Source organism: Saccopteryx bilineata, chromosome 1 (genome assembly GCF_036850765.1).
Source record: "Saccopteryx bilineata isolate mSacBil1 chromosome 1, mSacBil1_pri_phased_curated, whole genome shotgun sequence".
Lineage (NCBI taxonomy): Eukaryota > Metazoa > Chordata > Mammalia > Chiroptera > Emballonuridae > Saccopteryx > Saccopteryx bilineata.
This window is the reverse complement of record NC_089490.1, coordinates 132433099-132456380: the sequence shown is the minus strand read 5'-3', so window position 1 is coordinate 132456380 and position 23282 is coordinate 132433099.

Sequence of the window (23282 nt, the reverse complement as noted above, 5' to 3'; positions counted from 1 at the left end):
CTTTCTCTGCTCTCTCATGCTCTGCTCTCTCCTCTAATGCTAATAATTTCAGGAACCGAGAGAGCAAGCTCCTGTTCTGCCCTCATTTTATACTGTACATTCATAACCTTTAATCCAATATACAAAATAGGGAGGTCTCTAATACAAAGTCACTTCTCTGAGGCATGATTGGATTGTACCACCCCACATCAGAAAGGGTGAGAAAGGCTTAATCCCAAAACCAAGCCCCATGCTACAAGGATTCTGCCTGCCCACAGCCCGCCCCCAACACACATTAATATCACCTGGTCAACGGCCTCCTCGTGGGCAGCGCCATCTTTAACAAAGTGAGCATAATACATTTTATCTGCCCAACAATCCACCCCTATGCTCACTTTACTACCCACAATCTATACCACCGGCATCCCTGTGCAAGGAAATTAGGCACATTACACAAATTACAACAGCACAAATCATACAGTTTCAACAATCACAAAGGTACACTTCACCAGTCTCTGAGCACTTTGCCCAAAGCGCAAAATGTCCTCGGCCTTTTTTCTAGCCATGGGAAAAGCTTCCCGGGGCAGGGGAGTGCTTCCAGCAAAGCAACCCCCCACCCCCATCAGGGTATTTCACATTGTCCAAAATTCGTAATCCGTAAGTCCATCCAACAAAGGAGCCAATGCCCACTCCGGTCGTAGTCCAGGAAATCAGTCCACACACATGGGGCGTCAGCCACCCCCCTCATTCCTGCCATCCTGGCAGGTCTTACACTGTCCCAAAGAGGAGCACGTGGCAATGGCAGTCAGCATTTCCATCTCTGCTCCGGAGAACATGTCCAGCCCTATGTCCTAAAATCGCAGACCTGCCAGGGCCGTAGTAGGTGCTCCTTCCAGCTGGGCTCTCATCTTCTGGGGACTGCGATTGCAACTCGAACCCGATTCTCCTCATCCTCCAAAGAGGAACTGGAAACATCAGCTCCCGTTGCCGGTCTCGAGCCCTGGGCTGCCGCAGCCTTCTGCTCCACCGACCTTGCAACTCCAGCTCTGGCCTCAGCCCTGGCCCCAGCCTCCTGCCACTGCTGGCTCTCTACAGCATCCAGGGCAATCTGCAACTCATGAACCTGTGAATCCTCCTCCAGCAGCTGCTCCATTTCCAGGCGAATCTTGCAACCTGGTCGGCCTCCTTCTCCAGCGCTTCCTCCAGCTCCAGGGTCAGCACCTGTTTCTCCCACATTTGCTCCGCTCCTTCCACTGCTTGGTTTGCAGGTCCCGGGCAGTCTCTTCCACAGAGCTCTCAGTTTCCTCACACATGGCTATAAAAGTCAGCCAGCCTATTGTTGGGCAGATAAAATATATTATGCTCACTTTGTTAAAGACGGCGCTGCCCACGAGGAGGCCGTCGCCCAGGTGATATTAATGTGTGTTGGGGGCAGGCAGGATCGTTGTAGCCTGGGGCTTGGTTTTGGGATTAAGCCTTTTTGATGTGGGGTGGTGCAATCCAATCATGCCTCAGAGAAGTGACTTTGTATTAGAGACTTCCCTATTTTGTATATTGGATTAAAGGTTGTGAAGCTACACTATAAAATGGGGGCAGAAGGGAGCTTGCTCTCTTGGTTCCTGAGATTATCATTAGAGGAGAGAGCAGAACAGAGAGCAGAAGGAGGCCACGTGGAGTAGGCCAGGAGAAGCAGCCAAGATGGCGGAGTGTCGAGTGAGAGGCCAGTTTGTGTAGAGTTTGTATCTGGGATAAGGAAGGAGATGGGGAACTGAGGAGAATAAGGCTGGTGAGCTAGAAACCTTTGATTCTAGGAAACTCGGATAAGTCAGTGGCTTTGTGAGCACTGAAAGTGAGTGGGTTTTGGAGCCCAGTGTGTGTTTTTACTTGCCCGCCGGGTGCAAGCTAGAATTAAAGACTATGGCCCACCAGTTTTTGGCTCCGTTGTTTCTTTACCGACTGTCTGAATCCAATGCGAACCTGCACTGGCTGGGCTGCTTTGATAGTGGTGGCCCTGGCTACTGGCTTTACACCTATGGTCCCCAAAAGGACAGCCATGGGGAACCATAACACTAGCCAGTCCTCTACTCCACCACTCAAAGGCTCCTTGCCAATCTGTATCAAATCCTGCTGACTACACCAAATGTGTAGCCAGTAGCCAGGGCCATCATCACAGCAGCCTGGCCCATGCAGGTTCGCATTGGATTCGAACAGTTGGTAAAGAAACAATGGAGCCAAAAACTGATGGGCCAACATCTTTAATCCTAGCTTGCACCCGGCGGGCAAGTAAAAACACACACTGGGCTCCAAAACCCACTCACATTCAGTGCTCATAAAGCTACTGACTTATCCGAGTTTCCTAGAATCAAAGGTTTCTAGCTCACCAGACTTATTCACCTCTGTTCCCCATCTCCTTCCTTCTCCCTGCACAAACTGCACAAACTGGCTTCTCACTCAACACTCCACTATCTTGGCTGCTTCTCCTGGCCTCCTCCATGTGGCCTTTCTCTGCTCTCTCATGCTCTGCTCTCTCCTCTAATGCTAATAATTTCAGGAACCGAGAGAGCAAGCTCCTGTTCTGCCCTCATTTTATACTGTACATTCATAACCTTTAATCCAATATACAAAATAGGGAAGTCTCTAATACAAAGTCACTTCTCTGAGGCATGATTGGATTGTACCACCCCACATCAGAAAGGGTGAGAAAGGCTTAATCCCAAAACCAAGCCCCATGCTACAAGGATTCTGCCTGCCCACAGCCCGCCCTCAACACACATTAATATCACCTGGTCAACGGCCTCCTCGTGGGCAGCGCCATCTTTAACAAAGTGAGCATAATACATTTTATCTGCCCAACATGAGACAACACATAAGGTTTGCAATGACACATGTTCCCCTCTGATCTCCCCATCTTAACAGAGAGGCACTCTGCTGAGGGCCCTGAATACTTCTAATTCCTTCCAAATCAGCTGTAGCTACATGAGTGGGCCACTAAGAAGGCCAATGAATGGAAGCAATTACAGATACGTCTGCTCCAGTGTCAATAATTCCTTTGACTAGTTTACCGTTAATTTTTAACCCTAGCTCTGGTCATCCTTAAGCAACTAATTGCAACCAATATACCATTTCAGAGGTATTCCAAAGCCTCCCTCTCCTCTGGGGTTGTTAGATAATTCCCTCCCTTTTAGTATGGGAGTAGGATTAACTGAGCAATTGTATTTTCAGGGAGGACTTGAAAAATTTTACTAGCTTGAGCCATTACTTTAATTTCCCCCATATAATCCTCATCAACAACCCCAGGGAGCACTTGCAATCCCTTTAGAGTAAGACTACTTCTACCAAGAATGAGACCAACATATCCCTTTGGAATATGTTGGCCATATATTCCCATAGATATTGCCTGAGGTGGCATTTCAGGAGTTAACACGACTCGGTGGAAGGACAGAGGTCCAATCCTGCACTCCCTGCCATGGCTCTGGTGAAGTCTCTGATAGTAGGTTTACATTCTGAGGGAGCACTTGTGGAGCAATCAATGAAAGGGCCCCAACTGTTTTATGGGGCCAGGGCTTGCCCCACTTGGAGTTTCCATGAATTGGCTGTCTATTAACCATAGTTTTATATATATAATTTCATTAATTAATTAATTAATTAATTGTATTTACATAGATTCTAGTGTCTCCCCAAATGTATACCCCCACCCCCATATTCCCCTCAACTTCTCCCTTGTCCCCTCCCAACAGCTCCCTCCTCCCTTCCCTTCAGGTTTAATTTTGTCCCTCAGTTCACATTGTTCCTTGGATTCCTCAAATGAGTGAGGTCATATGATATTTTTCTTTCTCTGCCTGGCTTATTTCACTTAATATAATAGTTTCCAGGTCCATCCATGTTGTTGCAAAAGGTAGTATTTCCTTCTTTTTCATGGCTCCATACTATTCCATTGTATATATGTACCACTGCTTTTTAATCCACTCATCCACTGACAGACACTTGGGCTGTTTCCAGATCTTCACTATTGTGAACAATGCTGTCATAAACATGTGGGTGTATTTTTTTTTTTTATCAGTGCTATGGTGTTCTTGGGATATATTTCTAAAAGTGGGATGGCTGTGTCAAAACGCAGTTCCATTTTTAATTTTTTGAGGAATCTCCATACTATTTTCCACAGTGGCTGCACCAGTCTGCATTCCCACCAGCAGTGCAGGAGGGTTCCCTTTTCTCCTCATCCTCGCCAGCACTTATTCTGTGTTGTTTTATTGATGAGCGCCATTCTGACTGGTGTGAGGTAGTATTTCATTGTGGTTTTAATTTGCATTTTTCTAATGATTAGTGATGTTGAGCATTTTATCATCTGCCTATTGGCCATCTGTATGTCCTCTTTGGAGAAGTGTCTATTCATTTCTTTTGCCCATTTTTGGATTGGATTGTTTGTCTTCCTGGTGTTGAGTTTTAGAAGTTCTTTATAAATTTTGGTGATTAACCCCTATCGGATGTATTGTCAAATATGTTTTTCCATTGTGTGGTTTGTCTTTTTATTCTGTTCATCCTGTCTTTAGCTATACAAAAGCTTTTTAGTTTGATATAGTCCCATTTGTTTATCCTTTTATTTCACTTGCCCGTGGAGATAAATCAGCAAACATATTCCTGTGAGAGATGTCGGTGAGCTTATTGCCTGTGTTTTCTTCTAAGATGCTTATGGTTTCACGACTTACATTTAAGTCTTTTACCCATTTTGAGTTTATTTTTGTGAATGGTGTAAGTTGGTGGTCTAGTGTTATTTTTTTCAGGTAGCTGTCCAACTTTCCCAACACCATTTGTTAAAGAGACTATCTTTTTATTTCACTGTATACTCTTACATCCTTTGTCAAATATCAATTGTCCATAAAGGTGTGGGTTTATTTCTGGATTCTCTATTCTGTTTCATTGATCTATATGCCTGTTCTATGCCAGTACCAAGCTGTTTTGAGTACAATGGCTTTGTAGTATAATAACTTGATATCAGGAAGTCTAATACTTCCCACTTTATTCTTCTTTTTCAAGATTGCTGAGGCTATTTGTGTTGTTTGTTTTTTTTTTTGGTTCCATATAAATTTTTGGAATATGTGTTCTATATCTTTGAAGTATGTTATTGGTATTTTAATTGGTATTGCATTCAATTTATAAATTGCTTTGGTAATATAGACATTTTAATGATGTTTATTCTTTCTAACCATGAGTACTGTATATGCTTCCACTTGTTTGTATCTTCCTTGATTTCTTTTATCAATGCTTTATAATTTTCTGAGTATAAGTCTTTAACCTCCTTGGTTAAATTTACTCCTAGGTACTTTATTATTTTTTTGTAATAGTGAAGGGGATTGTTTCCTTAATTTCTTTTTCTGACAGTTCATTGTTGGTGTATGAAAATGCCTCTGATTTCTGTATGTTAATTTTATACCCTGCCACCTTGCTGAATTCATTTATCAGTTCTAGCAGTTTTTTGACTAAGACTTTAGGGTTTTCTATACACAGTATCATATCATCTGCAAATAATGATAGTTTTACTTCTTTTTTCCAATTTGGATGCCTTTTATTTCTTCTTCTTGTCTGATGGCTATAGCTAGGACTTCCAGTACTATGTTGAATAAGAATGGTGAAAGTGGGCACCCCTGCCTTGTTCCTGATCTTAAGGGAATTGCTTTTAATTTTTCCCATTGATTATGATATTGGCTGTGGGTTTGTCATAGATGGCCTTTATCATGTTGAGGTATGTTCCTTGTATTTCCCCACTTTGCTGAGAGTTTTGATCATAAAGGGTGCTGAATTTTATCAAATGCTTTTTCTGCATTTATTGAAATTATCATGTGGTTTTTCGCCTTCCTTTTGTTTATGTGATGAATCACATTGATTGATTTACAAATATTATATCATCCTTGCCTCCCCAGAATAAATCCCACTTGATTATGATGTATGATTTTTTCATGTATTGCTGGATCTGGTTTGCTAATATTTTGTTGAAGATTTTAGCATCTAAATTCATCAGGGATATTGACTCATAATTTTCTTTTTCTGTATTGTCTTTGCCTTGTTTTGGAATCAGAATTATGCTCGCCTCATAAAAGGAGCTTGGAAGTCTTCCTTCCTCTTGAATTTTTTGAAATACCTTGAGAAAAATAGGAGTTAGTTCTTCTTTGAATATTTGGTAGAATTCACCAGTGAAGCCATCTGGCCTGGGGCTTTTGTTTGTTGGTAGTTTTTTTTTTTTCTTTTCTTTCTGATTTTATTATATATTCACAAATTCAAAACATTAAAAGATGTCTTTGAGCTTTCTGTTTTCAATCTCTGGTAATTTTATTTCTTCATTTTACACCTTAAGACCAACTCTTCTTCTTTTCTTAAATTTACCTTACTGTTCTGTGTTATCCCAGGTTTCCTAATAAATCAATGAACTCAAATTCCTGAACTCCAGTTCAATTCCCAAACTCTTGCTATAAACTGCATTTTCTTTTTTTTTGTAATGTTTTAATTATTTTTTTAATAGAATTTAATTTTTTTAAAAATTTATTAATATAAATTTTTATTAATGTTAATGGGATGACATTAATAATTCAGGGTACATATATTCAAAGAAAACATGTCTAGGTTATCTTGTCATTAAATTATGTTGCATTCCCCTCGCCCAGAGTCAGATTGTCCTCCGTCACCCTCTATCTAGTTTTCTCTGTGCCCCTCCCCCTCCCTCTAACTCTCTCCCTCCCTCCCTCTTGCGTCCTCCCTCCCCCAACCCCTGGTAACCACCACACTCTTGTCCATGTCTCTTAGTCTCGTTTTTATGTTCCACCAATGTATGGAATCATGTAGTTCTTGTTTTTTTCTGATTTACTTATTTCACTCCATATAATGTTATCAAGATCCCACCATTTTGCTGTAAATGATCTGATGTCATCATTTCTTATGGCTGAGTAGTATTCCATAGTGTATATGTGCCACATCTTCTTTATCATTAGTTATTAGAGAAATGCAAATCAAAACTACAATGAGATACCACCTCACCCCTGTTAGATTAGCTATTATCAACAAGACGGGTAATAGCAAATGTTGGAGAGGCTGCGGAGAAAAGGGAACTCTCATCCACTGTTGGTGGGACTGTAAAGTAGTACAACCATTATGGAGGAAAGTATGGTGGTTCCTCAAAAAACTGCAAATAGAACTACTTATGACCCAGCAATCCCTCTACTGGGTATATACCCCAAAACCTCAGAATCATTGATACGTAAAGACACATGTAGCCCCATGTTCATGGCAGCACTGTTCACAGTGGCCAAGACATGGAAACAACCAAAAAGCCCTTCAATAGAAGACTGGATAAAGAAGATGTGGCACATATATACTATGTTGGTAGTTTTTTGATAACTATTTCGATTTCATTTGTTGTAATTGGTCTATTTAGGTTTTCTGATTCTTCCTAATTGGTTTTGAAAGATTATATGTTTCAAGAAATTTGTCTATTTCACCTAGGTTGTTTAAGTTTTTGGCATACAGATCTTCATAGTATTTTCTTATAATATTTTGTATTTCTGTTGTTTCAGTTGTTATTTTTTCACTCTCATTTCTAATTTTATTTATTTGAGTTCTCTCTCTCTCTCTCTCTTTTTTTTTGGTGAGTCTGGTTAAAGGTTCATCAATCTTGTTTACCCTTTCAAAGAATCAGCTCTTGGTTTCATTGATCCTCAGTATTGTTTTTTTAGCCTCTATGCCAGGGGTCAGGAACCTATGGCTCGTGAGCCAGATGTGGCTCTTTTGATGGCTGCATTGGGCTCGCAGACAAATGTTTAATAATAAAAAAATATCGTTAAAAATATAAGACATTCTCATGTATCACAATCCATTTATTTCCTACCAGTAATGTTCATGGTTGTGGGTGGCTGGAGCCAATCATAGCTGTCCTCTGGGACAACATCAAATTTTTATTGGATAATGCATAACGTACACGGGTTGTTGTGAGGTCAGGAAGTAAACTTTCCTTTTTTTTTTTTTTGTATTTTTCTGAAGCTGGAAACAGGGAGAGACAGTCAGACAGACTCCTGCATGCGCCCGACTGGGATCCACCCGGCACGCCCACCAGGGGGCGATGCTCTGCCCCTCCGGGGCGTCACTCTGCCATGACCAGAGCCACTCTAGCGCCTGGAGCAGAGACCAAGGAGCCATCCCCAGCGCCTGGGCCATCTTTGCTCCAATGGAGCCTTGGCTGCGGGAGGGAAAGAGAGAGACAGAGAGGAAGGAGGGGGGGTGGAGAAGCAAATGGGCACTTCTCCTATGTGCCCTGGCTGGGAATCGAACCCGGGTCCCCTGCACGCCAGGCCGACGCTCTACCGCTGAGCCAACCGGCCAGGGCCAACTTTCCTTTTTTAAATCAAGTAGTCAGCTAGCTAATTGCAGAAACCCTTTTGACGAAGAAGATGGCTAAAAGAAAAAATGATGAGGAGTATCGTACTTTTCAGCAGGAATGAACAGAGGAATTCCCCTTTGTGGAGAAAGCAGGTTCTGCAGTGTGTCTAATATGCAATGATAAAATTGCATCAATGAAATGGTCAAATATAAAGTGGCACTTCCACACACGCCATACTACATTTGCATCAAAATATCCAGCGAGGGACAGCAGAAATAAAGCAGGTCAAGAGCTACTGTATAGAGTGCAAGCTAGTCAGCAGCAATTCCGTGTTTGGATCCAACATGGTGACTGGAATTTGGCTAGCTTTACTGGTGCTTTAGCAATTGTGAGAAATGGAATGCCATTCACAGATGGGGAGTATACCAAAACATTCATGCTTGACGACTTTTTGGATAAAGACAAGATAATCAAACAAATAAAAGACATGCCTCTGTTGGCAAGAACTGTTCACGATCGTACCATCATGATGGCAAATCAAATTGAGGCAACACAGTGAAGGACATAAATGCAGCACCATTCTTTTCTCTTGCTTTGGATGAGTCAACAGACGTAAGCCGTTTATCCCAGTTCAGCGTGATTGCAAGGTATGCTGTCGGTGATACACTACATGAGGAAAGTCTTGCTTTTTTGCCTATGAAAGAGACAACAAGAGGGGAGGATTTATTCAAGTCTTTCACTGAGTTCGCTAAAGAAAAAAATCTACTGATGGATAAACTTCTTTTGGTGTGTACTGATGGTGCTCTGTGCATGGTGGGGAAAAACAGGATTCGTAGTGCTTCTTTGTGAACGTGAAAAGAGATCTATCCTAAGTTTTCACTGCATCCTACATCAGGAGGCGCTTTGTGCTCAGATGTGTGGCGAGCAGCTTGGTGAGGTGATGTCGCTGGTCATTCAGGTGGTCAACTTTATTGTTACCTGAGCTTTAAATGATCGCTAGTTTAAAACACTGCTGGATGAAGTTGGGAATAATTATCCTGGTCTGCTTCTGCACAGCAATGTGCATTGGTTGTCAAGAGGGAAGGTTCTCAGCCATTTTGGGGCTTGTCTGAGTGAAATCTGGACTTTTCTTGAAATGAAAAGTGTTGAGCATCCTGAGTTAGCTAACACTGAGTGGCTCCTGAAGGTCTACTATCTCGTGGACATGACTGAACATCTGAACCAGTTCAATGTGAAAATGCAAGGCGTTGGAAATATAGTCTTATCCCTTCAACAAGCAGTGTTTGCATTTGAAAACAAGCTGGAACACTTCATCGCCGACATTAAAACAGGTCATTTACTATACTTTGAAAAACTGGGAGAGTTTAAAGATGCATGCATAACAAGTGACCCTGCTCAACATCTTGATCTCCAGCAGCTAGCGGGCTTCACATCTAATCTGCAGTCAAAGTGTGCTTTGGAGAATTTTGTGAGTGCACTCGTTTTTTTCAGTTCATCAACCATCCACACGAGTATGCAGTGGACAGCACCGACCTGAGTTACATCCCTGGTGTCTCCGTCAGAGATTTTTAGCTACAAGCTGCTGACCTGAAGGCCTTGTACATGTGGGTGAATAAGTTCAAGTCACTGAATGAAGTTTGGAAAGACTTGCATGACAACAAGCAGAGTTGGTGAGCAAACACAAGTGGGAAGAAAAGAAAAAACTTCAACCTGCGGACCAACCAATTGTCAAAACTTGGAATGTGCTTCCTGTCACATACCACACACTGCAGTATGTGAGTATCGCTGTACTGACAATGTTTGGCTCGACGTATGCATGTGAGCAGTCTTTCTCACATCTAAAGAACGATAGAACCAACCTATATGATCACGTTTAAAGGATTGAAGTCTCAACGCCTGCATAAAGCTTAACGTTACCACCATGCATTAACCAGAATACAAAACCATCAGCAAAACTATGCAGCACCAGAAGTCGCATTAATGATAAGAAGTACTTTATTCATCATTGGTTAGCAACAGCATAACAATGTTATTAAAAAGAATTCAGAGACTTATTTTACCTTAAAAGTGTTGGTCTTACATAAAATGCACACATTTACTTGTATTTAGTGTTAAACATATTGTATGGCTCTCATGGAATTACATTTTAAAATATGTGGCATTCATGGCTCTCTAAGTCAAAAAGGTTCCCGACCCCTGCTCTATGGCATTTATTTTCGCTCTGATCTTTATTATTTCCTTCCTTCTACTACCTCTGGGCTTTACTTGATGTTCTTTTTCTAGTTCTTTTAGATGCAGGGTTAAGTTGTTTATTTGAGCTTTTTCTAGCTTCTTAAGGTATGCCTGTAGTGCTATAAACTTCCCTCTCAGTACTGCTTTTGCTGTGTCCCATAAATTTTGAGTTGTATGCTCATTATAATTCATTTCTAGGAATTTTTAAATTTCTTCTTTGATCTCATTGTTAACTCATTCTTTATTTAATAACATGCTATTTAGTTTTCATGTGTTTGGGTATTTTTCAGTTTTTCTGTTGTGGTTGATTTCTAGTTTCATACCATTGTGATCAGAGAAAGTGCTTGATATGATTTCAATCTTCTTAAATTTGTTGAGGCCGGTTTTGTGCCCTAACATGTGGTCTATCCTAGAGAATGTACCATGAGCACTTGAAAAGAATGTATATTCTGCTGCTGTACGGTGAAAGGTTCTGAAGATATCTACTAAATCGAGTTGATCTAGTGTATCCTTTAAGTCTGCTGTTTCTTTGTTAATTTTCTTTCTTGAGGATTTATCTAGTGATGTTAATGGGGTATTGAAATCTCCTACTATTATAGTATTGCTATTGATCTTGCCCTTTACATCCATCAAAGTCTGCTTTATATATTTAGGTGCTCCTATATTAGGTGCATAGATATTTATAATGGTTATATGTTCCTGTTGGATTGCTTCCTTTATAATTATGTAGTGACCTTCTTTATCTCTTACTATAGCCTTTGTTTTAAAGTCCAATTTGACTGATATAAGTATTGCTACCCCAGCTTTTTTGTAATTCCCGTTTGTATAAAATATTTTTTCATCCTTTTACCTTTAGTCTATGTGTATCTTTTGTTTTGAGGTGTGTCTCTTGTAGGCAGCATATGTATGGGTTGTGTTTTCTTATCCACGCAGCTACCCTATGTCTTTTGATTGAAGCATTTAATCCATGTACATTTAAGGTTATTATTGATATGTAGTTGTTTATTTCCATTTTATTTTTTAAAGCTATATTCATCTTTTACTATATTCTTTTCCCTCTTTGTTCTGTTTACAACAGTCCCCTTAACATTTTTTGCAGCATTGGTTTGGTTGTAATGAATTCCTTGAGGGTTTTTTTTGTCTGGGGAGTTTTTTATTTCTCCTTCCATTTAAAATGATAGCCTTGCTGGATAAAGTAGTCTTGGTTGTAGGCTCTTGTTCTGCATTACTTTGAATATTGCTTGCCATTCCCTTCTGGCCTCAAGTGTTTTGAGAAGTCAGATGTCATCCTTATGGGGTTCCTCTGTAGGTGATAACCTTTTTTCTCTAGCAGATTTTAATATTTTCTCTTTATCTCTGAACTTTGGTATTTTAATTATGATGTGTCTTTGTGTGGATTTCTTTGAGTTTCTCTTTAATGGAATTCTCTGTGCTTCTTGAACTTGTGTGACATTTTCCCGCATCAATTTAGGGAAGTTTTCAGCTATGATTTGATTGAACAAGGTTTCTATCCCTTGTTCTTTCTCTTCTTCTTCAGGAACTTCTATGATGTGGATGTTGTTTTCTTTAGGTTGTCACAGAGCTCTCTTAGAGTTTCCTCAGACTTTTTCAGTCTCTTTTCCTTTTGCTGCTCTGCTTCTGTGTTTTCATTTATCTTGTCTTCTAAATCACTGATTAGATTCTCTGCTTCATCTAGCCTGCTTGTAATTGCTTCTAGTGTAGTCTTCATTTCTGATATTGTATTTGTCATTTCTGATTGGTTCTTCTTTATTATTTCAATGTCCTTTTTGATGCTTGTTATCTCTTTATTTATGTGCTCACTGTGTCGATCCACTGTTGTTCTAAGATCTTTCAGCATTCTAATAATCATTATTTTAAACTCTGCATCTGGTAGTTTGCTTATTTCCATCTCACTCAGTTCATTTTCAGGGGGTTTCTCCTGTTGATTTATCTGGACTGCACTTCTCTGTCTTCCATTTTGTCTGTGTTGCCCTGGACTTCCCTGGCCAGAGCCTGGTGCAGATCTGTGGGGGTCACTGCCTATGACTGGTTCTTATCCACCTTTTGGGAGCTACAGGTTATCCAGATTTTGTGGCTACCTCTGCTGGGTCCAGGTGCTGTTTTAAATATCTGCTGCAGTCCTAGGCTTGCTTTTATCTACTCTTGGCCTGGGAGAAGTTCTTTTAAAAGTTCAAGTTCCCCTAAAATTTGCTTTCTGTTGCCTCTTATTGCTGGCTACTTGTTGGGCTCAGTACTGTAATTCAGTGATTAGGTACGGTATTAGATGTGGCCTACCTCTTAGCCTCAGGTGTCATTCTATCCAGATATTTTATTTACTTATTTTATTTTCCTTTTTTTTTTTGTTTTGCTCTTTTTCAGCACTCAGTAGTGTGTAGTCTCAGGGGTCCAGTGGGTGTGGCCCCTGTGCTCCTGTTGTGTGGTTTGTCTACCAGGCCACCACCGCTGTTGCTGCCCGGGGCTTTTGGGCTCAGGTGCTGCTGGCACCAGCCACCTCTTCAACTGCCACTGCCCTGGTCGGGCTTGCACATGCCTGCATGCCTGTTTGGACCGCTTCTATGGCAACCCCAGCCTCTGCTGCCTCTGAGAGCCTGTGTGCATCATGAGCACTTTTGCTCATAGGTTTGGGCATCTGTCCTGGCTTTCACCCCTGTGCATGGGGCCGTGCACACCTGCTTGGACCACTTCTGGGGCTGCCTCGGTGGGCTCAGACCTCAGCAGCCACCTGGGGGGGTGGTCGTGTGACCCACTCGGATCACCTCCGAGGTCGCCTGTGCTTTCACTGCTGCTGAGGGCGCGCCCACACCCAGAGCAGGTTTGCCCACCACCCAGGTCCTGCAGCAGCTGGCGCAATTTCCACTGTCACTGGCAGGCTCACGCTCGCTTGCACTTTCTCCCTCTGCTGATTAGGATTCCACCTCTGCCAAGGGCGGGCCATTCAGTGAGCAGGACTGTGTGTGATCCCAGACTTCCCCAGTGGCAGCGGTGATTCCTGGCCCTGCGGCTGGCTTGCACATGCTCAGTGGAGCCTCTGCAGTTGCACCCTGCTGCCTTAGGCCTGCCTTCCCTGGGCAAGCACTCAGAAGTGGGGGGGGGTATAGCTTAGACCTCTGCCCTCCCTATTTGTGTCCCTAACATGGCACCTGGCTCGAAGCACCTGACTCTAAGTGCCTTTGTTCTAGCTAGGGTAGTGGAGCCTCTGGTGGACTGGGCCCTTTCTTTCCTTTGCTAGTGATGCTGTTCCCAGGAAAAATGTTCACTTTAGATTTTGGGAGTGACTCAGCCCAGGAGTTAGGGTGTCCTCCTGAAGCTTGGGGAAAGTGGCTGTGAGTGAGGCTCTCTGTGCAGTTCCTTTAATACAGAGCCTGGGTCTGAGAGTTTTGCCTCCTTCTCTCAAACCATGTCTAGGATTTTTTCTCAGCCAAATATAGACCATAAGCCCCTTCCAGGCTCCAGAGCTCTAGACTGGGATTCTGGTTTTGGGGATAAGGACCTATAACTCACTGGACAGCCCTCCCAGTTGCAAAAGTCCCTCCCAGGCGCAACTTGCTCCCGGGAGTGGAGCAGACTTTTCCGCATCTCCGTCTTTCCTACTAGTCTCAGTGTGGGTTCTTTGGTGGTCCTTGGCTGTAGAATCCTCTTAGTTCAGTCCAAAGTTTGTCTTTCCCAATGAGTGTTCTCAGATTTAAGTTGTAATCCACCTTGGTTCTGGGAAGTGGGAGTTGGAGCGTCTGCCTACTCTGTGGCCATCTTGGAACCTCTCCTATTAACTATAGTTTTTGATCTGCATTCACTTGCCCAATGTTTTCCTTTCTAGCAACAGGGACACACTTGTTGTGGCCTTTGACCTGATACATTATTCCTAGTACTACCTTTTCTACAATCTTTGGCAAAGTGTCCTTGCTGGCCACAGTTAAGACAAACTCCTTTTCCCAGGCCTTTAGGATTAGTATTAAGATTAAAAGCTTCTTTAAGAGCACTGGCTAAGGCCATGCCTGAACATCTGATGGACCAACATCTATGCAGAGGTGAATAAAATCATTTAAAGTGCCCTTGTTTCTATATGGCCTTAGAATTTGTTGACAAGTTTTGTTTGCATTCTCAAAAGCTAATTTTTTTTAATGTGTCCCTGCCTCCAGATCTGAGATCAGTCTCCCTACTGCTTGGAGGAGCCTGGCAACAAAGTCAGAGTATGGTTCCTCAGGTCTAATTTTACTTAAGTCTCCACTTTTTTCCCTTTGGCTGGAAGAGACTTCCATGCCTTAGATGCACAAATATTGCCAACAAGCATTTCTGTAGGGATATTTAATCCATGGGCTCAATTCCTTTCTGCTTGTTCCACACTTTGGTCAAACCAGTCAGATTTCCACAATAGGAATTCACCAGGACTGAGACATGCCTTAGCCAGCGTCAACCAATCAGCCAGGGAAAGAACACCAGAACTAATGGATTCTAATAAACTAATACCAAAGGAGCAGTGGGTCCATAAACTGCTGTAGCTGTTTCCAGGTCTTTCAATGTTTTAAAAGACAATGCCTCATGCATTCCTAAAATCTGTCCTGGATTGCTGGGATCTGGCCTCTCAAAGACTGGGTACATAGAAAACCCTGTGACATCCTCTTCATTTTTTACAAGCTTTTCTTAAACATCTTTGTAGAGGCATCATACCAGGGGCTGAAGCCCATAAGCTTTCCTTTTTCTTCAACTGTTTATTTTTGAAGGGAGGATGATTGCCCACTGCCAAATCTATAAGACTATTCTCAAGATCCTCCTTGGGGAAGTAATCTTCATCTCTTTCCTCCTTATCCCTTTCTGCCTCTTTCTCTAATTCTTGTTCAACTCGGAGTAGACTCCTCATCATCGTCAAATACATGGCCAGCTAGGGGAGGAGTTGAGGGAAGTGGAGGAGGATGAAGCCCTTCATGCCCTTTCACAGTTTCTTTTAAATGATTGGCCAAAGTGCCTGATGGTTATCTCTTGTCTTGGGTAGGAATCAAGACAATCTCTAATTGAATTCCACAAGGAGAAGGCCATGACTGGAATCTTATCTGGGCCTTCTGTTGTATAACGAGCCTTCAATTGCTTACCAACCCTTTCCCATGTTTTTCCCTCTGTGATCTGATGGAGACACAATGACTCCAGGCCTATTTTCAGGCTGGCCATCTCTTGGGGCTTCGAACCTGGGTCCTTTGTTATCCCAATCCGACACTCTATCCATTGTGTCACTACTGGCCCTGCTTTTGGCGTCAATGCCATGAACAGCATTCAAGTTGTTTTAGTGACCTTGCCTTGCCAGGTCACTCAAGGCTGAGCAGGCCCCTTCTTCTGCTCTCAGCTGCAAGTAGGCTGGATGCACTCAGGTGCAGTGGGTCTCTACATCCTGGACTTGTATTTGATACATGTGACCGGTCCGGGCACAGCACACCGCATGCACATCAGCATATGTGTGGGAGTGGTGGTCACAGCCTTGTATCCTTGGCATAGCCAGCAAGGCTCACAGGAACAGGAGAGACCCATGAAGACAGTGAAGCAGCCTTGGTAGGTGACAAAGGAACTGTGGGCATCTATAAACTCTAGCAGCAAAGCTGCATTTCAGCTATAGCAGTGAGTGACCCGAGACAGCAGCAGAACCTCTCCTGCTGCACTGGCTGAATCTCAAGTAGCTCGGTACTTATTGTGGGTGTGGGGTCCAAGTCAGTGCTCTGATATTGGGTGACATTTTTTTTTCTTTTGCTTTCCCAGCCTCCCTTTTAAACCCTTATTCCTTTGCCCTTTCAGCCAGTAGAATACATTTCAAACTAATTTCCTGCATGATACTGTTCTTTGGATTATTTAGAAGAATGCTGATTTTTCTGATTGGACAAAAGCAGATACAGCTATGGTGGCATCTTTTTAATTAACAAGATTATGAGTCTAGACCAATGCTCAGCATGTAATGAATGAATAAGAAGTGCTTACTTAAAATGAATTAAATTATTGTTGGAGATGCATAGGTACAGACACAGGATAACATTATCCTAAAATAAATGAGAATCACAGGCACTAGGGGTTGTTATGGGAGAATGTTTTCAAGCCAGATATTTAAAAAAGTAGTATTTGATAAGACATTATTTGTAGCTCAGAAGTGGAGGCAGTGGAAGATGGGTTATTGGATGAGAGAGCTTATTTTATTTTCGGTACATTTTCATTTGTAGAATTAATCATAGTATCAAAAGTGTTATTCTCAGCCTGATCAGGCAGTGGCACAGTGGATAGAACATTAGACTGGGACACAGAGGACCCAAGTTTTAAACCCCAAGGTCACCAGCTTGAGCATGGGCTTATCTGGTTTGAGCAAGACTCACCAGGTTGAGCCCAAGGTTGCTGGCTTGAGCAAGGGGTCACTCAGTCTGTGGTAGCCCCCTGGTCTAGGCACATATGAGAAAGCAATCAATGAACAACTAAGGTGCCACAATGAAGAACTGATGCTTCTCATCTCTCTCCCTTCCTATCTGTCTGTCCCTGTCTGTCCCTCTCTCTGACTCTGTCTCTGTCACACACACAAAAAAGTGTTATTTTCTTCTAGACACCTCCAAAATTGATAGCATGAAATACAATACAGTCATCCCTCGCTGTATTATGGTTCGCTTTTTGCAGTCTCATTGTATTGCAGATTTTAAAATTGTATATATTTAATTTTGTGTCGCAGATTTTTTGCTATACATGGGATTTTGCAGTATATAGGTATTTTTATATATTTATTATTTTTCAGTAAAATAAGCATTTTCTAGCCTAAAAAATTAAAAACAATATAAAAATATATTAAAAAATCAATCAAAACATATTAACAGAATATTAGATCAAAATAAAATATGTAACGTATAGCAGATGAGTAGAAAAGACTTGCATGTATGAAAAATGCAGCTACGGCGCTTCTGTTTGAGCTAGTCCTGCAGGTCTGGGCACTCATGCCCATGTGGGAAAGATTAATAACAGTGTGGGAAAGATTTATAAGAATGTGAGGAGGGTTTATAAGCCTTAGAATATATATAAATAATAAAACAAATATAAGGTTGCTGCTTTGCATATTTTCGCCTATCGTGGGGGGTTCTGAAACCTGCAAAAGACAAGAGACCACTGTATTACATTTATAGGAGAAAAGAACTTTAGCATTGTGAGCTTGAAAGTAAAAAGGAATATTTTGCAGTCACTGATTCAACAATATTTTATTATGTGTTACATGCAAAGTGCAGGATTCTACTTGAGTTAAAGTGACCTTCCAGATATAATGCATCAGTGTAAATGTAATGATTCTTAAAGGAATCTTAAAATATTCCTCTTGGAACCTATATGCATCCTTTCTCAGTCTCTCCCAAGCAAAAATCTTCAAAGATAATTGCGCATGAGATATGGTTTGGGAAGATAAGAGGCCAACTGATATTTACACTGTTACTTGGCATGCTAGTAAATATTGCTTTATTTCATTGCTTCTGTCTCAGGGGCCACCGGAGGAAGGACAGTCACCTCCCTTGACAAAGAGGAGATTTTATAAAAACATCTTGCTCAAACTGTGCTGAGGGAAACCCTGCAGGAAGTTCCAGTGGTTTCAGGTTGTCAAGTAGGGATCTGTGGTACACTATTCATTCATAGATTCGGGGCCACTTGCTACCCCTATGACTCTTTCTGTGATGAGAACTCTAAATGTCAAGTTGACTGGGTCACAGGGTGCCCAGATATTTGGTCAAACATGATCTGGCTGTGTCTGTGAGGATGTTTTTTGGATGAGATTACACCACCGGCCTTCCTGGGTCTCCTGTTTGCAGACAACAGATTGTAGGACCTCTCAGATTGCATACTTGTATGAGTCAATACCTTATAACAAATCCCTTTATAATAAAATAACTCTTTATATATGTACATCCCATTGGTCTGTTTCTCTGGGGAACCCTGACTAATATGTGTGTTTAACTAACTTTAGTGAGATCATTTTTTTGGATGCGTGTAGGGAACACAAGTGTGGTTAGGCTTGCTGACTTGTTTGGCTGCAAGCACTTTACATGGTTAGTGCATGAGCATGTGTCAGAAAGCCACCTGTGTGTCTCTGTGAAAAGCTATGGGTGCTTTTCCTTGGGGGCAATTCTTACAGATGGCTCTCCCGCTGCTGTGAGGTGTGGTTCCCTGGCTCCCTCAGCTGACACCCACCATGAGGGGAAGTTTTCCTGGTCCCTTGCCCTCCACTGTGAAAAGCAGGTTTTCCTTTGTTTATTTGCTCACCTGTCTCTGTGAGCCTCCAGTAAATGGGAATGTCCCAATGCTTTCCAGCTCCACAGTTCCTCTACCATCCGCCTGGGTCCACTGTGAACCTCCTGGCCTTGGCCACAGGCATTACAGATGGGTAAATCCTTAAGGACCACGTTTTACAGATTGGCTTAGTTTTCCTCTACCTCCTTTTTAGTCATTTGAGAAGCATCTACTGAGGCCTTCTGTAAGAGTTAGAATGGGGGCTTTGTGGCCTGAGATGAGGGGATTCAACTCATCAATGAAGATGGCCCAGGAAAACGATATTGATGACATTCACAAAAACGACCTTTTTGTGGACTAGGGACTATTCTAAATATTCACAGAGTCTGACCTGTGGTGGTGCAGTGGATAAAGCATTTACCTGGAATGTAAGGTCAATGGTTTGACTTGGGCTTGCCCAGTCAAGGCAAATATGAGAAGCATCTACTGCAAGTTGATGCTTCCTGCTCCTCCCTCTTCTCTCTTTCTCTCCCCCTTTTTCTAAAATCAATGAATAAAATCCTAGGGAAAAGAAATTCACAGACACTGTGGGGAAAACAGCTGTGTTAGGCCTGCTCACTTGTACTTGACCTGATTAGTGTGTGAGCACGTGGCAGAGCCGCGTGTGTGTAGACTATGTAAGGCTATGGGGGCTTGCCTCAGAGTGGATTGAGGATTGCCTGCCCACCACTGCGAGGGTCCGTTTTTTGCTGTTTGTTCACCTGCTGCCATGAGAAGTGGTTTTCCCCTGCCTGTTTGCTCATCTGCCATTGTGAGACTCAAATGGGAATGGACCAACACTTTCTGGCTCTGGAGTTCTTCTACCGTCTGCCTGAATCCAATGTGCACCTGCCTGGCCTCGACCACTGGCATTACAGATACCATTTCATTTTATTCCCCCAATGACCTTGTGAGGTGTATTACTATACTCTTATTAGAAAAGAAGACTTACAGGCTTTGAAAGATTTAGGGACTGGGCAGGGTCACACAATTGGTAAATGACTGCCAGAATTATAGTCACATAGTCGTAGGATTGCAGGGCCTCCATGTCGGGAATGCTGCTGGTGGTCACCTAGTCTGTGGGCCATGTTTGCTTACATACCATGGCCTCAGAGCATGGTTTCATCTGACCTGGGACTGGAACCTATGCCTTACCAGGAAAGACCTATTCTCTATACTTTAGTTGTGGAAAGGCAAGAATGGTATGGCAGGGAAGATTTAATAGCATTCATTTTCCTTTTAAGAGCAAAGAGCTTTCTAGGAAAAACTGCAGTAATTCAAAGGTCAAGGCTATTGACCTTTGGGGCCTTGTGGGAAGAGTAAGACATTGATTTGTGGGTGCTGGAAGGGAAAATGCAGTTTAAGAATGACAATAAGGAATAAAACAACATGCTGGCTGACTGTATTTCAGTGCCTGCTCGGGTAAGCATGGTGAGGTAGGGCCTAAGGGAGTGCTCAAGTCACCCAGGGAGACTGAGATTGCCAGAATGGAAAAAAAAAGTTAAGACCTCCTTAGTTAACATTAAAACTGGAACCTCACTTAATTTACCTGGTCAACAGATATTTTGAGTTATTGCTACATGCCAGGCACTGTACTAAACAGGTCCCTGTCTACATGAAGCACAGAGTCTGGGCAAATAGTTACAAATGAGTTGTGTAATTATAATTCAGTAAGCACTACCAAGGAGTATGGGACACATACAAAGAGGGTCTTAGTCTGGTGGTGGGTTGGGAGCTGTACTCCTGAAGCTGACATCTGTAGGATGAGTTGAAAGGGGCTGAGTGGATAGGGAAGAGCTTTCCAGACAAAGGCAGGAGCGGGCAGGTAAGTGCCAACTGCCAGGCAGAGTGACTGGAGGGCAGAGAAGAAGAAGGAGGGGATTCTGCTTGGCAGGGGCTCATTCAGGATTTTGGCTTTTATCCTAAGAGCCATGAGAAGTCATCAGAAGGTTTTAAGCAGGGAGTAACATGACTGATTTGGCAGGAGACTACAGAAGGATTTAGTCCAAATCCTCATTAGTAATGATTAGTTGTCACTTGTCTGACCTTGTCCTTTTTTTTCCCTAAATGGCTTAAAAGCCCAGCAGGAATAGCTGTGGACAAATTAGAGTGCCAGGCTTCTGGACCATGATCACCCACTCATCATGATCACAGCCTTCACCCGCACTGCTGGGCAGTGGGAGCTGTGACAAGTGGGACCAGATGTTCTTGTCTTTGACAAATTCCCGCCACAGGAGAGTGGGCATATATAATAGGGGACATTATCAAAGGAAGAAGTAATATTGCTGGAAGTGAACCATCGATTCCAGAGGCAGAGCAGAGTCAGCCTGACAACCACACTCTGTAGGGCATCTCCCCAGAGAAGCAGGCAAGAGCTGGCCCTGGTGAAAACGGGGCTTCACTATGAAAGCTACATTAGACTCAGCTCCAGGGTGCAGGCTTTTAAGTTTGGAGATGGCTTGGCATTCATCTCCCTCACACTTTATTCCTTTCTATCCTGCCCTTTAACCAGGCTGACAGTTCCTCAAACTGGCCCTCCAGAAGAAAGACACTTAGCTGGGCACTCTTATAGTATGGAAATTTTTTTTTATTTATTTTTTTATTTTTTAGTAGTATGGAAATTTAAAAAATATATATTTATGTTTCCAATAAGCTAGTGATGCCTAATCTAGGACTAAAAGTCAGAGAGTGTCATGGCTTTCTAGAAAGGTACAGGTGCCTGGGAGCTTAGACAACACTAGAATTTATTGTCTACTTAGAGATGTAACTAGTATGTCAGCTGACACTCATCTAATGTGTCTTATGTGTCAGGCTGCCTAGGAGGCTTGAGCCCTTCACATGTATTATTAGTTCACTTAATCCCCACAATAACCTGACTAAGTAGATGCTATCACTATCACTCTCATTTTACAAATCAAGAAACTAAGGCACAGAGTGAATACTTTACTGTTGGTAAGAGGCAGAGCTAGGATTTGAACTCAGGCAGTCAAATACCAAAGGCCATGAGGGCAAATATGCCTCTTTAGAATGAGGAACAGGGGCTGAGCTGTGGCCATTCATTTGTAAAGTGCTTTTAATAAATGACAGATGTTTATGTCTTAGGCCATTCAGGCTGTTATAAAAAAATACCATGGGCTAGGGGGAGAGGGGGCTTAAAAACTGCAGAAATTTATGTCTCACAGTTCTGAAGGCTTCAAGTCCAAGGTCAGGGTGCTGGCATGGTTGGTTCTGGTGAGGGCTCTCTTCCTGGTTGCAGACTGTTGACTTACAGCTCTGCCCTTACATGAAGAAAGAGGAGAGAGGTCTGCTTTTTTTTTTTTTTTTAAGCGAGAGAAACAGATAGGGATAGACAGACAGGAAGGAGAGAGATGAGAAATATCAAAACATCAATTCTTTGTTGCGACACCTTGGTTGTTCATTTATTGCTTTCTCATATGTGCCTTGACCAGGGGGCTACAGCCGAGCCAGTGACCTCTTGCTCAAGCCAGCGACCTTGGACTTCAAGCCAGCAACCATGGGATCATGTCTATGATCTCACACTCAAGCTAGTGACTCCATGCTCAAGCTGGTGAGCCTACACTCAAGCCAGTGACTTTAGGGTTTTGAACCTGGATCCTCTGCATCCCAGGCTGACGCTCTATTCACTGCACCACCATCTTGTCAGGCCCTGGGGTCTGTTTTATAAAGACATTAATCCAATTCATGAGGGCCTTATTCTCATGACCTAATCACCTCCCAAAGACCTCACCTTGAAATACCATCACCTTGGGCATTAGGTTTTCAACATATGCATTTGTGGGATATGAACACTCAGACCCTAAAACCCTGTTTGTAGTTAGAGTGGAGACAGTGTCATTGGACAGAGGACAGAGCATACACTGAAGTTGGCTTTGGAGTGTCAGGGACTCAGGATCAAAAGGACAGTGGAGAGAATTTTCAAAATATTGAAAATAAACTTTAAGTGGCAGAGACAGCAAAAGGGAATTAAAGGGTCCTGAGAAATGGCTTGGGAACGAGAAGGCCACGATTCACATTACTAAAAATATTAAGTATTCACAGCAATTTCAAATGCCCCTTTATGAGAGAATTTCTCTGCACTTCCCCCCCCAACCTCCCCCCCACAACGTATTAACCCTTTATTGGATAATTATCTCCCAAGTGAGTTCCAGTTTCCAGGAACACTTTTAGATTTGCTGATAGCTGGGAAAAAGAAAAACCATGAATTTTTTTCTTTTTCTTTTCTTCACTGTCTGCTTATTTGTTCCTCTTAGAAACACCAAGTGCCAGTTATGATCTGCTGCAGGAGATCATAGAAACAAGTAGTCTAGAACCCCATTTATGTGTGGGGTATCCAACCAAATAAAGGAATGAGTGCAAGTTCTGGAAGCTGCTGCAAGGAGTCACATCTGGTTCTCCAATTGCTTCTGTTTTT